General features: G+C 41.0%; 2 protein-coding genes across 14 annotated transcripts in view; one reads left to right on the top strand and one right to left on the bottom strand.

Annotated features, from left to right (window-relative positions):
• LOC109881824 (transport and Golgi organization 2 homolog) overlaps positions 1 to 4,541 on the bottom strand; it is a 57,790-nt gene extending 53,249 nt beyond the window's left edge. The window contains exon 1 of one of the 3 annotated variants that reach the window (XM_020473946.2): positions 4,317 to 4,541. The gene's annotated coding sequence lies outside the window, so the exon portion shown is untranslated. Of the gene's footprint in view, positions 1 to 4,291 lie in introns of all 3 variants that reach the window. The other 2 variants (XM_020473930.2, XM_020473939.2) reach the window with 2 other exon arrangements.
• Positions 4,542 to 8,519: 3,978 nt separating this feature from the next.
• The window catches only part of LOC109881845 (armadillo repeat protein deleted in velo-cardio-facial syndrome homolog), a 235,978-nt gene continuing 229,645 nt past the window's right edge, over positions 8,520 to 14,852 (top strand). For 5 of the 11 annotated variants that reach the window (XM_031805122.1, XM_031805146.1, XM_031805128.1 and 2 more), the window contains exon 1: positions 8,520 to 9,129. The gene's annotated coding sequence lies outside the window, so the exon portion shown is untranslated. The remainder of the gene's footprint in view (positions 9,130 to 14,852) is intronic. The other 6 variants (XM_031805134.1, XM_031805160.1, XM_031805150.1 and 3 more) reach the window with 2 other exon arrangements.

Here is a 14,852-nt window from a genome sequence, read left to right on the forward strand (position 1 = left end):
TCATACAGGATTGTGCAGGAAGCAATTTCACCTGCCACAGCTGTGCCAAGCCCTAGCTACAGAAAAGTCACGTGATATGAGAATGTTCCACATCCGTTACAGCTTAGCTAGTGTAAAGCCTCGGCAGAACTTTTTTAACTAACCTTCACATAACAAGAAAGTTACTTCCTCTCAACAAGCTACCGGTGTCTTCGTCTACCATCGCTAGTTGCAGGTGGAACGGAAGAATAAAAAAATGCTTAGTTAATAAATTAAATACATTTTTGCTCGAACACCAACCTGTCCTGAGCAATACGAGAAGATCTGAAATAGACAATATGGCAGCGTACACACTATTGGATTACCTCATGGAGTAAAAATGTATTACATTTAATTAATGGAGCATTTTCTAAATTCTTACATTCCTCTTGCAACTAGCGATGGGAGATGAGAAGACACTGGTAACTTCCAAGTTGAGAGGAAGTAATGTTCTCGCTACGTAAAGGTTAGTTGAAAAATTGCTGCCGTATTTTTACACAAGCTAACAATTCTGTAGCTACTGTATGCTAAGCTCCTAACCTCATTCAAGTGGTAGGCTAATCCTGAAATATTCAATACAGGACAGGAATATTGTGACAAGCCCTCATTTGTGTCCACACACTTTATTGTAATCTGATAGAGAAGTGATTAGATTGATCAAATGATGTGAAACAATGGACTTTGACCGAACACTTGTCCTCTTGTCCTGAAAAAGTAAAAATCACTCACAATATCAAACAATTACTCCGATCAGAATTGCATCATGGAATAATATTTAAATATTTTTTTCATGTAGGCCCAATATAAATAAAAAGGTGTGAAAGCGTAGGTGATATGCATACAAGCCTCATGTCCAAACCATGCTGACGTGGGAGGTGCCATAAAAATGTATTTACACTTTTAATTACATAAATATAGGCTAAACACCAGTCATGTTAGACAAATATAAATGGGATAATTAACATTAAAGTCTGAAGGCTTGATTCTGTCAACATCCTCAAGGTTCGTTCATGGTCACAAGACCGGAGTGTGAAGAATAGTGCCTGTTGCACACCGCACATCACCCACCTTGAATTTGAGGGGAGATGGTCAGCATTTAACTATTTATTTAACAGTAAAACGTATTTGTTTAAAACCTGGACGTTTTATGAAGCATGTCTTACTGTGATTCGAAGTAGCCTAGCCAAAATACGGCCATAGAAATGTTTTATAAACACTTTATATGCCATTGAAACAAGCATTTTCCTCATATTCTATTGGTTTTCAAAACAACATTATTTTATTGTCCAGCAGCCAAAGGCATAATCCTAATCATACTAGTAACCCATGTTAGTTACGGCATCCTCAGATCTCCCTCTTTCTAGATTTCTAAAAACGATTTTAATCTGTCACATGAAACAGTTTATGCGTGCAGTGCACTTTTGAGAAGTGTTGATTTCCACTAAATGCATTTTGGAAACATTCGCAGGTAGCCTGCAGACATGTGCACATTGTTGAGTTTATAACATAAAGAAATCAAACTTGATCAACATTATAAGCTAAACGTTGCATCAGCCTCATTGTAAAAAAAAAAAAAAAACATCTAATAGGTGCATGGGTTGTATGAATTTTGGATCTGTTGTCCTAGAGTCCGTTTTAAACCATATACTTATTTATCATAATCCCGGGGATGACAGGACGCCCTTAATTTCAAGCCCTGGGAGGGAATTATTTATTAAAGACACTAAAACGTATTTGGTTGTAGGCTAATTGTAATGTTGCAATATTTTATAGGCTACCAAGGGTATAATTTGTGTAACGTTCCAACAACTTTGTAAAGTACAAGTTAGCCAACAAACACATACAAAGTAGTCTGATCAATTCACCTAGCTTACTAGCTGCCGAATAGGCATCAACTCACCACGTAGCTTATTTATTTACTTTTCTCCCTATTTCATGATATCCAATTGGTAGTTACAGTCTTGTCTCATCCCTGCAACTCTCGTACGGACTAAGGAGAGGCGAAGGTCGAGAGCCGTGCGTCCTCCGAAACACAACCCAGCCGCACTTCTTCTTGACACAATGCACACTTAATCTGGAAGCCAGCCGCACCAATGTGTAGGATGAAACACTATACACCTGGCGACCGTGTCAGCGTGCACTGTGCCCGGCCTGCCACAGGAGTCGCTAGAGCGCGCACCACCGCTAACTAAGCTAGCCGTTTCACATCCGTTACACTCACCCCCCTTTTGACCTCCTCCTTTTCCACAGCAACCAGTGATCCAGGTCAACAGCACCAATGTAACAGTATAACTTTAGACCATTCCATACCCGGGCGCGAACCAGGGACCCTCTGCACACATCAACAACAGTCACCCACGAAGCATCGTTACCCATCGCTCCACAAAATCCGCTGCTTTTGCAGAGCAAGGGGAACTACTACTTCAAGGTCTCAGAGAAAGTGACGTCACTGATTGAAACGCTAATTAGCGCGCACCACCGCTAACTAAGCTAGCCATTTCACATCCGTTACATACACATATATAACATATATATATATATATATATATATATATATATATATGTCTGCCTACCCAGTCTGCCTACCCATGTCAGAGACGCAAACTCGGTATCAACCTTTAAGTCTTTACTGAAGACTCATCTCTTCAGTGGGTCATATGATTGAGTGTAGTCTGGCCCAGGAGTGGGAAGGTGAACGGAAAGGCTCTGGAGCAACGAACCGCCCTTGCTCTCTCTGCCTGGCCGGTTCCCCTCTTTCCACTGGGATTCTCTGCCTCTAACCCTATTACAGGGGCTGAGTCACTGGCTTACTGGGGCTCTCTCATGCCGTCCCTGGAAGGGGTGCGTCACCTGAGTGGGTTGATTCACTGATGTGGTCATCCTGTCTGGGTTGGCGCCCCCCCCTTGGGTTGTGCCATGGCGGAGATCTTTGTGGGCTATACTCAGCCCTGTCTCAGGATGGTAAGTTGGTGGTTGAAGATATCCCTCTAGTGGTGTGGGGGCTGTGCTTTGGCAAAGTGGGTGGGGTTATATCCTTCCTGTTTGGCCCTGTCCGGGGGTGTCCTCGGATGGGGCCACAGTGTCTCCTGACCACTCCTGTCTCAGCCTCCAGTAGTTTATGTGTCGGGGGGCTAGGGTCAGTTTGTTATATCTGGAGTACTTCTCCTGTCCTATTCGGTGTCCTGTGTGAATCTAAGTGTGCGTTCTCTAATTCTCTCCTTCTTTCTCTCTCTCTCTCTCTCGGAGGATCTGAGCCCTAGGACCATGCCCCAGGACTACCTGACATGATGAATCCTTGCTGTCCCCAGTCCATCTGACCGTGCTTCTGCTCCAGTTTCAACTGTTCTGCCTTATTATTATACGACCATGCTGGTCATTTATGAACATTTGAACATCTTGGCCATGTTCTGTTATAATCTCCACCCGGCACAGCCAGAAGAGGACTGGCCACCCCACATAGCCTGGTTCCTCTCTAGGTTTCTTCCTAGGTTTTGGCCTTTCTAGGGAGTTTTTCCTAGCCACCGTGCTTCTACACCTGCATTGCTTGCTGTTTGGGGTTTTAGGCTGGGTTTCTGTACAGCACTTTGAGATATCAGCTGATGTACGAAGGGCTATATAAATAAATACATTTGATTTGATGTGAAACGGCTAGCTTAGTTACATATATATACACATATAAACATTTTGGGTGGGGGGGGGGGACAACAAGTGACTTGAGCTTTTGGACAAGTAAAAAAAAATGTTTTACAAGTAGCTCAAAAAGTTAATGTCAAGCCCTGATCAGCGGATTCTTTAAAAAACTCAACTGACACACGAGGTCAGCACCTGGTGACCACTAAAGTGTGTGCAGGCTTTTGTGCCTACCCAGCACTACAGCGACACACCTGCTTCAACTAATAGTTATTTATTATGAAGTGGCCTAGAGACCTATTATTTCTAGTTGCAAACAACATTAAGGTTAGCTTGTTAAACCAATCCTTTCTCTAATATCTTTGGTTAAGCTAGCTGACAAAAATGTACAATCTGAGAACCAAGACAACAAAATGCCAATTATAGCCTCTTGCTTATAATGTTACCTTTAGTCAACAACTTTGATCAAACACAGATTGTAGCGAGTTAGCAAACTAGCCAGCTAGCTAAAAGCAGCAGTCTTGCTCTAGATAGCTGTCACAACAAGAACAAAACAGGCAAGTGACAACTCTTCGCTACCGGTCTGTTATGCAACACAATACAAAATAAGAATATATTACAATTAACCTGCCTGGTTACCTACGTTTAGTAAAGTAAAACGTACTCACTGTTACACTTGCTTCTGAAGATCAATCCATTCGGTTGGCTAATAAAAAAAATAAAAAAACGTATTCGCAGTTTAGGGTGCAGTTGATTTAGTTTGTCAGTAGGCTTGACCGGAACTTTCAGTTCAATGTCACTGGACGAATGAGAACTCCGCTCGCCCCGTGGATGGTTCCAGAATGGCCCGGGCGTAAATCGGGTGCATCCACTCTAATGGCGACCATCGAGCAACACACACTGTGATTCGCCGATACTAATGTTGCATTCATGTCATGTCGGGAACTTGTAAATATGACGGGAAAAACGTGTAAATTCGATGGGGAAAATGCACTTGAACGCTCATCCAACTAGTAATTGGTAGTACAGTATGAAGAAAGGCAGAAACAACTTCTCAAATCGAAGTCCCCGATCACACCTGTTGGCGATGTCATTGTTACGTTAGCTCGCTAATGCCACGTTCAAACCAACTGGGAACTCGGAAAAATACGAGCTCCGATTGGGCATAATCGTTTTGAATTGTCATCCAATTCGGGAACTCGGGCCTCTTTCGAGAGCCCCGACTTTCCGACCTGAATTTCACTGACGTCATGATTTGACCTCGTAAATTCCTAGTTGTTTGAACACACTGGAGTCGGAAATCCGAGCGCCGAGCATCCGAGTTCCGACCACCCAGGTGTTTTGAACTTGGTTCTCGATCTGAAGTCACGCTCCACTGAAAATGGCAACAAACATGGCCGCGGTTTTGCCTGTCAATTCATTTCGGCATTAGGCAATGGTTTTTGCATTCCCTCAGCACTCCGCCAAGATGTGAACGTGGCATAACCCTGAGAAGACAGGAGATTTTCCAGATTTCTCATATCATTATTTGGAAAGTTATTGTCAGTTGTATCATTTCAATTAGTTGATAGACCATTTCAATTAGTTGATATTAGCATTTTTGCCAATAAATGTGTAAATGGGAAGCAACAATTTGGTCGTTTTGGTCAGTGTTTCCTATGGGGACACAATTAGTGGGAAATATGTCAAAAAGGTATAAACAAAGATAATGGATAAATGAAGAGTTCACACAGTTGTTTACATTTGGAGAAAAAAATGGCCAGTTCCTGTTTACTTTAAGGTAAAGGTAAACTGCACCGAAAAACTACATTTTGGCATTTGTTTCATTAGTCCATTGTTGACATAGTCCCAAAATGTGTTACTTGTCAGCACTCAAATTAAGATATGTAACTTTCAAAGTACAGAAATCAGCCCCATATGATGTATTTTGCATCATATGATGCTGTATTTCAAAACTTACATATCTTGAAAACTTGAGTGGATAGTCAAATTTAAAAGTTAATTTAAACGTTTAAATTATTTTCAAGAATATCAATTTCCCTAAAAATCCTGTTTTATATGGACACATCTGAAATCAGGCTACCCGATGGGACTTAAATAAATGCATAAAATCACCATACAGAATAAACGTTCTACCACATGTTATTTTTGCTCAGCCTATTTGAGTACGGACATATACAATTTGGACGTGAAAACTATTTCTAAGATGCAAGCTTTCAGTTTTTCCAAACTCACTTAACTCGTGCGTAAGAGGGAGGCTGGCGCACGTGCAGATCAAATATAACACTAGAACGCAGATTAAGATGTTTACATGTCATAATAATTGTTTGATACTGTTCCATCAATCCCATTCCAGCCATTACATTGAGCCCGTCCTCCAATAGCTCTCCCCACCAGTCTACTCTGTTGTAAATGTCCAATGAAACAGAAAAAATGAGGAAGTGGGATGTCTCGCTTCCTCTTCGTCTCTGGTATAAAAGCACACCTGTGGTGATAATGATGGTTTCCCAGGAACTGATGGCTTCTACAGTTGTAGCTAGATGGGGTACAGCACCATCTAGTTGCGTCGGGGACAACTGTAGAATTTGAGCTAACTCTAACCCTTTTCCTAACCTTAACCTAATTCTCCTAACCTGCTATGTAAAGTAACTTCTGTCCATAGCTGTACTCCATCTAGCCACAGCCATAGAAGCCATTGAAAGCTCGGAAATCTCTGACTTACGACTTCAGTGCGTTCAAAACCACTGGGAAATTGAGAAAAAAAAACTAGCTCTGACTGGATCATCGAACTCAGGAACTCAGGCCTCTTTCTAGAGCTCCGACTTTCCGACCTGAACGTCACTGACGTCGTGATTTGACCTTGTATTTTTCATAATTCCCAATTGTTTTGAACACGGCATAAGAAACCATTAGTGTCACCGCAAACCAAAGCCCTGTTCGCAAATAAGAGCTTTATACACAAGATGGTCAGTAGGTGCTCTGTCAGAAACCATGCAGTCTTTATGAGAATAAATGTTTGGTGCATGGTTGATTGATTATAGGCTACTGAGAAGGTTCCATGTGTTTGGAGAGGCTTTGGGGGCCAAGCAGTTCATTGAAACCCCCCTCCTTTCAAAGTTTTGTCATTGTTTTTGTCATAGTTTTGTGAATTATTGAAAACACTGTTAGGCCTAGGCCTACTGTAGGATGTTTCAGAGTCATCTACTGAGTAGGACTTACTGAGATCACTGTTATTGGTTACATGTGCCTAATACAACATGTGAAGACTTGACAGTGAAATGCATACTTACGAGCCCATTCCCAACAGTGTAAACTTAAAAAGTAAGACAAATATTTGCACAAAAAAAAGGAAATATACAAGGAGTACCAGTACCGAGTCAATGTGCAGGGGTACGAGGTAGTTGACGTAATATAGTATGTACATGTGGGTAGGGGTAAAAGTGACCATTTTTTGGGCCTTCTTCTGACATGGCCTGGTATAGAGGTCCTGGATGGCAGGAAGCTCAGCCCCAGTGATGTACTGGGCCATACGCACTACCCTCTATAGCGCCTTGCGGTTGAATGCCGAGCAGTTGCCATACCAAGCAGTGATGCAGCCAGTCAAGCTGCTCTTAATGGTGCAGCTGTGGAACTTAAGGAACTGAGGGCCAATGGCAAAATCTTTTCACCCTCCTGAGGGGGAAGAGGTGTTGTTGTGCCCTCTTCATGACTGTGTTGGTGTGTTTGGACTGTGATAGGTCCTTAGTGATGTGGACACAGAGGAACTTGAAGCTCGATGCGCTCTAATACAACCCAGTCTCTGTGAATTGGGGCGTGCTTGGCCCTCCGTTTCCTGTAGTCCACCATATACTCCTTTGTCTTGCCAGCTTTCCGGGAGAGGTTGTTGTCCTGAGAACACACTGCCAGGTCTCTCACTACTTCCCTATAGGCTGTCTCATCATCGTTGGTGATCTGGCCTACCACCGTCGTGTCATCTCAAAACTTAATAATCGGGTTTGAGTCGTGCGCGGCCACGCAGTCATGGGTGAGCAGCGACTACATTAGTGGACTGAGAACGCACCCCTGATGGGCCCCCATGTTGAGTGTCGGCGTGGCAGATGTGTTGTTGCCTACCCTCACCACCTGGGGGTCCAGGATCCATTGGCAGAGGGAGGTGTTCAGTCGCAGGATCCTTAGCTTAGTGATGAGCTTGGAGGGCACTATAGAGTTGAACGCTGAGCTGTAGTCAATGAACAGTAGTCTCATGTAGGTGTTCCTTTTGTCCTGGTGGGAAAGGGCAGTGTGGAGTGCAATAGGTATTGCATAATCTGTGGATGTGATAGAGCGATATGCAAATTGTTGTGGGTCTAGGGTTTCTGGGATGATAGTGTTGATGTGAGCCATGACCAGCCTTTCAAAGCACTTCATGGCTACATATGTGAGTGCTATTGGTCTATAGTCATTTAGGCAGGTTACCTTAGTGTTCTTGGGCACAGGGACTATGGTGGTCAATTTATTGTCATGCTGTCATAGGACCATCCCCCATATGAGGAGCTGAGCATAGGCCTAAACCATCCATCCACGCCTCTGGCGAACTCTACTTTGTTCCATGTCGTGTGTTTACTTAATATAGCCTACAACATCGGATGTCTATGGTAGCCAAGGCCTACTTTCATACATACAAATTTGATCAGGTTCAGGTGAGTTCATTTGATCAAAGTAGGAAGCTTAGTATAAATGGCCGCATATTTGAATTTACCGCTGACATTACAAAGATAGACGGATTTTAAACCAACCACGTTGGAGATACTAAGTACGTTCACCCAATCAAAATAAATATTTCCTCGAAGGCCCCGCGATAGGGGCGGGATTCAATCGAGGTTTGTTCAGATAGTTTTGTTGTACTGACGCTGTTTGTTATTTGATAGAAGATCAGTTTGTCCAGGCAATTATTGCAATAATTTTCTCTATTTGTTGTCGAAACTCATTTTCTACGCTAGGATTTTGAAAGTTTGCGACTTTTCACATTGCTTTTTGTTTCGGGCTTTAAATGGAGAGGGGGACAGGCTATTTACCAATAGACTAACTTGCCTTAATTCCTATTAAATAAATAATGGACAGATTTTTTTTAAAGGAAGGAAACATTTCACTACAGGTTATGTTGATTTGTTCCCTCTTACCCTCCAGATATTGAGCAAATAAGTATTGGCTAAGCAAATCACTGACTACACAGTATTATTCTCGGTCACCGTACGAGAATAACTGTAGCCCTGACGTTTGCTACAAATAATATTGAAAAGAGAAGAAATCATTATTCGGATTGGTTATAAATGTATATTAAGTGTTGTCGACGTTATTTGGGGTGCAATTCAAAGACGAAGAAGAAGAATAGAAGTGTCAGGTGATTTCATCAACACGAGGAACCATCTGGTGATTGCATCGCTAAGTTTACCCTGCTCCTGCGTGTTATCCCTAAACTCCAGTGGAAGGGAGGAAGAGAAGGTAAGAGCCGTTATAATGTAGCGTATCAATGTGCTATAAAGATTTTTGGTTAAATAGAAAACGTCGATTTGATAACAGTATTTTCATTTTATCAGCCGAACAAACAATCTATTATTCCTACGCAGTCGTAGGCTACACAGTACGCAAACGTTTTGCAATGGTCATGGAAGGATTTGTGTGCCAGTGTGGTGGGGATTTTACAGAGTTGGTGTTGTTTGATGGCACTCAATTGTAGACTAGTAAAATGTATATTTAATGTAAAATGCATTCGATGAACAAATTATTTGAGTAGCCTAACGACATCTATAGATTGCGATAGAGTAACGTTAGCCACAGCTTTGCCCCCTTGAATGACTGTTCTGTTTCATAAAGCATGCAAACCCATGTCTTGTGTTTTTAATGAATATAACCTACAAAAAAAGGTTATGTAGTTCACTGCCTCCTGATTCTGCATATATAAGAGCACACAAGTCATCTATTGTGGAAAGGTGCCTCAGTCTGCCCGTGGCACCAACAATAGACTACCTACAGGTAACTGCAAACAGTGTCTTAATTAATAGGGCGTTAGGCCACCACGAGTCGCCAGAACAGCTTCAATGCGCCTTGGCATATATTATACTAGTGTTTGGAACTCTATTGGCGGGATGGGTCACCATTTTATACCAAGACAAATTGCGTAATTATTTGTTTTGTTGATGGTGTCTCGGGCGCTGCTCCAGAATGTCCCATAAGTGCTGATCTGGTGACAGACGCACAACCTTTAAATCCCCAATGCTCATTTGGCTGCGTTTACACGGGCAGCTGAATTCAGATCTTTTTCCATTAATTGATCTTTTGACTAATTACACATTTATCAGAGCTCAAATGGTAAATTTGTGAAAAATGATCACTGAGCTCTCTTTAGCCATGGTAGGCAAAATAATGGGCGACTATGCATTTTTAAAGGTGACCCTAAGCGTGGGATGTTAATGAATTCAGGAACCACACCTGTGTGGAAGCACCTGCTTTCAATATACTTTGTTTCCCGTATTTACTCAAGTTAACTTTAGTTTGGCAGTTACCTGGACCATCTTTGCAGTAATTCTTAATAATAATGTTTTCATGCTAACCTTTGGCAATGCAAAATACAGTGGAGTGACTTTATTTATAGTAACAAATGTGGTGGAAAACTTGGACTATTTATTAGACGGATAATAATGTAAAGTTGATAGGCATAATCCATCTTTTTTTTTGACAATAACATATTTTATGGCATGATGTTGGTATTGACTTTATGAAAGATGAGCAGCAGGGTATGTCATATTTGCCACATAGAACACCTGCCATGGTATTTTTGAAATGCATTAGGACCTCAGTTTTTCCAAGATGTAACACATTAATGTGTTTTTATTTCATGTATTTTTTTTGCTGCTGTGGCTGCTACTGTCAATCATTTCCCTCTGCTTTCGTTTTCCTTATTGAGTAAGTGAGTGTCCATGGAGTGTCCATCTAATTTCTTCTCTTGTAATTACCCAGTATGGAAAAGGGGGCACTTGTGAGTTGCTGCTCAAATTATTTGTGAGGGGGTTGATTCCCTCTTATGTGGCTTTCCTCTTGAGTCCTGAACACTCTTTATGAACACTGATAGGCCTAATATAATGAAATGCATGCGTATCGCCGTAGAGGCATTTGATGTGTTCAATTCTGTTGATGTTACTGCTGTAGAGAAAAGTGATTCAGTTGGATGGAATAGATATTTATTGGCCATGCAGTGTTGTATGAATGAATATAAATAGCTTTTGCAGTCAATCACAAGGTCGTGCTGTCGCTCTCCAGTGGCATTTTTTATTCAGTATTAAAATGTAGGATATTCTCATAGATTTATATATAGTGGAGTCTGAAGTTGACACCCTTAATAAAGATGAGCAATAATGATATAAAAAAAATAATAATAAAAATACTAAGCTACATTATATGCTAAAACAAATGGGGACATTATTTTATATGAATACAATTGCTCAGAGAAATAGATGATCTTTTAACAGGAGAAAAAAATTAAATGGTAGGCTTCCAAATGATTGATACCCCTAAATATTTTTTATAAATTTAAATATTTGCAAGTTTACTATTTTGTCCTATATTCTTAGCACACAATGACTACATCAAGCTTGTGACTCTATAAAAAATGTGGATGCATTTGCAGTTTGTTTTTGTTGTTTCAGATTTAGTGCCCAATAGAAATGAATGATACATAATGTGTGGTCCGTTAATTTATTTATTGTAAATAAGAATAGAATCTTCCTAAACACTTTTATGTTAATGTGGATGCTACCATGATTACAGATCATTCTGAATCATGAATAATGAGTGAGAATGTTCGAGGGCCTAAGATCATACCCCCAAACAGTGTTTTAACGTGTCATAGTAAAGTAGAGGCACTTTTTGTTTTGTTTTTTGTAGCCTAGGTTCCGGGAAAAATGTGGCCTTTTTAATGAATGCGTTTCATGCAATTTTACAAAATATTACATGACTTGAGACTTTGGCTGAATCTTTAATACCGCACAAATAATCAAAATGGCAGGCTACTTTGACACCGAGAAACTGAAAATCTGAGATAAATAAAAATGACCTTGTCTGGACTCCATCAATAGCCTATGTGTGGAAACAGATATTGAAGGCTACATTATGATGAAATTATAGTCCTAAAAAATGCTTTACAGTTTAACTGACTCACCCAATGATGCTCACTTGCTGGTGATGGCTGATGAGCTCATGCCAAAAGCCTATCTCTCTTTTGTAAAACAATATTTAGAGGTTTATCAAATATTTTGGTAGCCTACAGTATAGTGTTCTATTTTCAGCGGGAGCCATTTGCTTTACAACCTGTGTTTTCCCTCGATTGTATTTGAAATATTGTGAAAGGCATGTTTGTCTTAGTGCTGTTTTTTCATTGACAGATTGGCTGCCCATTCCCGACTGTAGGCTATTCCTTGTTATTGGGCTACAATCCACAACTCTGCTATTTTTAAAAATAAGCTATTGATCCTTTGTGGATAAATTATAAGCCTTCTCATGGTCTTTGGCAAATGTATAGTGCATTGGGAAAGTATTCAGACTCCTTACCTTTTTCCACATTTTACGTTACACCCTTATTCTAAAATGTATTAAATAACAAATTTCCTCATCAATCTACACACAATACCCCATTAAAAACAGTTATTTAGAAATGTGAGCACATTTATTAAAAATAAGATACTTTATTTACGTTATTATTCAGTCCCTTTGCTATGAGACTCGAAATTGAGCTCATGTGCATCTTGTTTCCATTGATCATCCTTGATTGTTCTACAACTTAATTGGAGTCCACCTGTGGTAAATTCAATTGATTTGAGATTATTTGGGAAGGCACACACCTGTCTATGTAAGGTCCCACAGATGACAGTGCATGTCAGAGCAAAAACCAAGCCATGAGGTCGACGGAATTGTCCGTAGAGCTCCGAGACAGGATTGTGTTGAGGCACAGATCTGGGGAAGGGTACCCAAAAATGTCTGCAGCATTGAAGGTCCCCAAGAACATGGTGCCGTCCATCATTCTTAAATGGATGAAGTTTTGAACCAGCGAGACTCATCCTAGAGCTGGCCGCCTGTGTAAACTGAGCAATCGGTGGGAGATGGACCTTGGTCAGGGAGGTGACCAAGAACCTAATGGTCACTCTGACAGAGCTCCTGGAGATGGGAGAGCATTCCAGAAGGACATCCATCTCTGCAGCACTCCACCAATCAGGTCTTTATGGTAGAGTGGCCAGACGGAAGCCACTCTTCAGGTGAAGGCACATGACAGCCCGCTTGTAACTAAAGGACTCTGACCATGAGAAACAAGATTCTCTGGTCTGATGAAACCAAGATTGAGGAAACTTCCCTACAGTGAAGCATGGTGGTGGCAGCATCATGCTGTGGGGATGTTTTTCAGCTGCAGGGACTGGGAGATTAGTCAGGATCAAGGGAAAGATGAACGGAGCAAAGTACAGAAGATCCTTGATGAAAACCTGCTCCAGAGCGCTCAGGACCTCAGACTGGGAGAAAGGTTTACCTTCCAACAGGACAGCGACCCGAAGTTCACAGCCAAGATGACACAAGAGTGGCTTCGGGACAAGTCTCAATGTCCTTGAGTGGCCCAGCCAGAGCCCGGACTTCAACTCAATCGAACATCTCTGGAGAGACCTGAAAATAACTATGCAATTGACGCTCCCCATCCAACCCTACTTGACAGGATCCTACTTGACAGGATATGCAGAGAAGAGTGGGAGAAACTCCCCAAATGCAGATGTGCCAAGCTTGTAGTGATATACTCAAGTGTAATTGTTGCCAAAGGTGCTTCAAAAAAGTACTGAGTAAAGCGTATGAATACTTATGTAAATGTTTTTTTAATTTAAATACTTTTGCTAAAGTGTCTAAACCTGTTTTTGCTTTGTCATTATGGGGTATTGTGTGTAAATTGATTGGGGAGGAATTTTTAAAAAGTATTATTATATTTTAGAATAGCCTGTAATGTGGAAAAAGTCAAGGGGTCTAAATATTTTCAGAATGCGCTTTATTTCAATTCGTAAGGGGTGCTTCTGTTCCTTCAGAACCCTTCGCGCGGCCATAATTCTATCAGGAAATAAATGAAGTGCAACACTGGAGAGATGAGTTGCAGGCTCATGTCTATCAGAGCAGAGAGGGATCATAGAAAGTGAATCTCATTCTAGTTATGTGAGAGATACTGGCACGTTCCTCACACACACACTTTGGTCTCCAACAGGTTACAATGTTGCGCAAAGCATAAACCCAGGCCGGCACAACCCAAATCAACTCTTAGAATATTAGGCCCGGTCTGAGAATCTACTTTTTCACATTTAGTTAATTCTCCTGCCCCCACAAAAGAATGTGGCGGCAACTATAATGAACTTTGATCTATTCTGTGAATATTTAAGATAATTGTTCATGACTTGAGGTACCAAATGGATGCCGGAACAAAGCAGTCCAAAACGGAGAGGTGCAGGATCCGGCTCAAATGAAGCAATGGCACCAAGATACTCTAACCTCCCTCCATTACCAATAACATGGGAGGTTAGCATGTCTTTGGCCATCTAACTTACTCATTGTTATTCAAGCTTTGTTCAGAATTATTTTAATTTATATTTTTTGGGGGGGGGGGGATTAATAGGAAACGCAACCAAGACGAACTGCAAATGCATCCAACATGTTTGGAGTCACAAGCTGGATGTGGTCATTGCGTGCTAGGAAAATGGGACCAAATACTGAACTTTTGACTACTTAAACAAATATTTAGAGGTGTCAATTTTGACCCCTACCTTTATTAGATTTGTTTATTTCTTGTTAAACAAAGTCTCTGAGCAATTTGTATAATATAATTCCCCCCCCTTTTTTGTTGCATTGAATGTAGCTCAGGATTTGAATTATTTTATACAGTCATTATTGCTCATCTTTATCAAGGCTGTCAATCATTTCGGACCCACTGTATGTGCATTGTCACTACTCCAAATGCATGGAAATAATAGTTTTTTTATGTGTCTGTCACAAGTGCTACACATGGATTAGAGCACTCCGTATGCAGCCAACAATGGATGATGTTATTGGTTCTACTCAAGTGCTTTCCAATTCGAGTGCGGTCTATTTATTTAATAGAGAAGCATGTGCTACATTTAAACATTTCTCCAAAAGGACCCATCAGCAAAATTATT

This window comes from Oncorhynchus kisutch, linkage group LG3 (genome assembly GCF_002021735.2).
Source record: "Oncorhynchus kisutch isolate 150728-3 linkage group LG3, Okis_V2, whole genome shotgun sequence".
NCBI classification, from domain to species: domain Eukaryota; kingdom Metazoa; phylum Chordata; class Actinopteri; order Salmoniformes; family Salmonidae; genus Oncorhynchus; species Oncorhynchus kisutch.